Source organism: Marmota monax, unplaced genomic scaffold (genome assembly GCF_021218885.2).
Source record: "Marmota monax isolate L192 unplaced genomic scaffold, Marmota_monax_Labrador192_F-V1.1 WCK01_AAM20220418_F8-fsc00010, whole genome shotgun sequence".
In the NCBI taxonomy this organism is placed as follows: Eukaryota; Metazoa; Chordata; class Mammalia; order Rodentia; family Sciuridae; genus Marmota; species Marmota monax.
The window spans coordinates 5,191,816-5,194,179 of NW_026692321.1; positions in this window are offsets into that span (position 1 = coordinate 5,191,816).

Below are 2,364 nucleotides of genomic sequence, written 5' to 3' on the forward strand. Positions count from 1 at the left end.
CCATCTTACTTCGGTATGACCTTGTCTTATGACATCTACAAAGACTCTATCTCCAAATGAGGTCCCAGTTACAGGTACTGAGGTTTGGGACTAGAACACAGTGGCTCCTGACTTCTGATGGGCATAGACCCCAACAGACACACCACAGTCTGAAAACATTGCGGGTAAAAGATGCACTGAACGCCTAGCTTCCTGAACACCACAGCTCCGTGCCTGCCATGTGCCGGTGGTTTTCCCTGGTGATCTCGGGGCTGACTGGGGGCTACGGTTGCTGCTCTTGCCTGGCACCGAGACAGTGTCATACAGCAAGCAAATCACTGACTCAGGAAAAGGTCCAAGTTCAAAAAAGTAGGATTTTTACTGAACGTATATTGCTTTGACACCATTGTGAAGTCAAAGAATTATAAGTGAAAACAGTCATAAGTCAGGGACCATCTGTAGATCTTTGGGGGGGGGCACAATTCTAACTATGATACCCTCGAAAGATATCCATGTCGAAATCCTTGCAGCCTGTGAACATGTTATCGAACGTGGTAGGTGTGATTCAACCAAGGATTTTGAGATGGGCAGAGGACTGTGCATTGTCCAGGTGGGTCTAATATAATCACGAGGGTCTTATGAATAAGAGGTGGACAGGAGGAGTCAGGGAGGGGGAGGTGATGACGGAAGCAGAGGTCAGAGTGACTCTGGGCTGTGAACCAAGAGTCAGGCAAATACCAGAAGCTAGAGAAGGCAGGATTTCCCCTAGTCTCTGGAGGGGACAGGGCCTTGAGCCTCTGCCCCCAGGGTTCTACCAACAAATTTGTGTTGTTCCAAGCTACCCAGTTTGTGGAAATTTGTCAGGAAGTCACACAAAGTTGGTGACCTAGAAGGGCCAGAGCCTGGAGTCGGCAGGTGCTCCTGACCCAGTGTCAGTCTTGAGGAGTCTCTGTGTGACCCAGGGCAAGCCGCTGTCCCCTCACCGCCTAAATGAACAAGTTGAACCACATCCACCCTCAGCAGATCCTTCAGTTCCCACCAGATTGGGCCCCTTCCCTCCAGCCAGAAGAGAAGCCGCAGAGGGTCTCCAACTTTGCTTTTCTACCAAGGGAGGACATTTTTTGAAATAGGCAACCACCATCTGTTCCCCACATCGCTTCATAAAAGAATGGCCCTGGTTAGACCTCTTGGCACCAAGTCCAGCCCTTCACGTTGGACACTCTGGGAAAAACTCGCCCCACAGACATTGCTCTCATTTTTCTGTAGGACACCAAAAACTCGGTTCCAGCTGCACATCCCTGGCCCTGGACTCCCTTTCCCGGGGTTGGGGCAGAACTCCAAGGTCAATGTTCCTAAGGCAGATGCAGCGCCAGGGCCATGGACTCAACAGACGGTCCGAGACCTGTTCTCCTGGCTCCGGGGCTGGGGAGGACGGTAGGCACGGCAGGTACACGGTGGTCTTCATGCTTTATACCCCTGTGCTGGCCTGCGAGGCCACGGGCGACATGGAGCCTTCCAGAATTTACTCTTTCTTCCCAAGATCCCTCCCCTGACACTTGCTTTCAGAGTTGATGGCCCCGCCCCACACCCCCGCGCTAAGCCCTCTGTTTGCGTTGGAGCCCTAATGAAGGGCAGCGCTGTGTTCCCCTCATCTTCCCCTGTCAGGAAAGCTCCACTTCCCGTCTCCCTTGCCAAAGAATCACTTTTAATTGGATCTCAACCACAGGACGCAGGCTTTGTGACTTTTTGTTTTGACAACCTGGAAGCTCCCTCTTGCTCTGTTCTACTGCAACCAGGAGAGGTCGTGGTGCAAGTGCCCTGTGGGCAACGAGTCCCTGGCAGGAGCCAGCTGCCCGGGCTCCTGAGAGGCCGGCATTCCGCTGGGAGACTGTGAGCTGGTTGCTCAAATGAGGCAGCTTGGTGCTTCCTGGCATTGAAACTGGAAAACATGGCACATCGGGGGTTGGACCCCGTTTAGCTCGGCAGGCTTCAGCCCTGGCTTCCAAAGGGGTCACCAAATTCCAATCAATTGTCTGGGCCCATCACAAACCGACTGAGCCTGTCCCTCAGAGTGGAGTGGGCACATTGGCAGGTTTAGTTCTCTGGGTGATTTTATTGCACAGCAAGTCTGAGACCGAGGCTGCAGAGACACCTGTACGGACATTCACCCTGATGGCCAGGACGGGTGGGCCGGCTCCCAGGCCTGCTGCTCTAGGCCCAGTGGGAAGAGACCTCTGGGTCTCTGAGGAGAGCTGGGGGAAGCAGCATCTGAGCCCAAGCCTGGTTATTTACCCAAGTCTTAACTGGCTCTTGATCTCCCTGGTTAATAAAAAGCGCCATGGAAACGGTGACATCAGGGGAGCGTGGCCACGCACACCTTTCCTG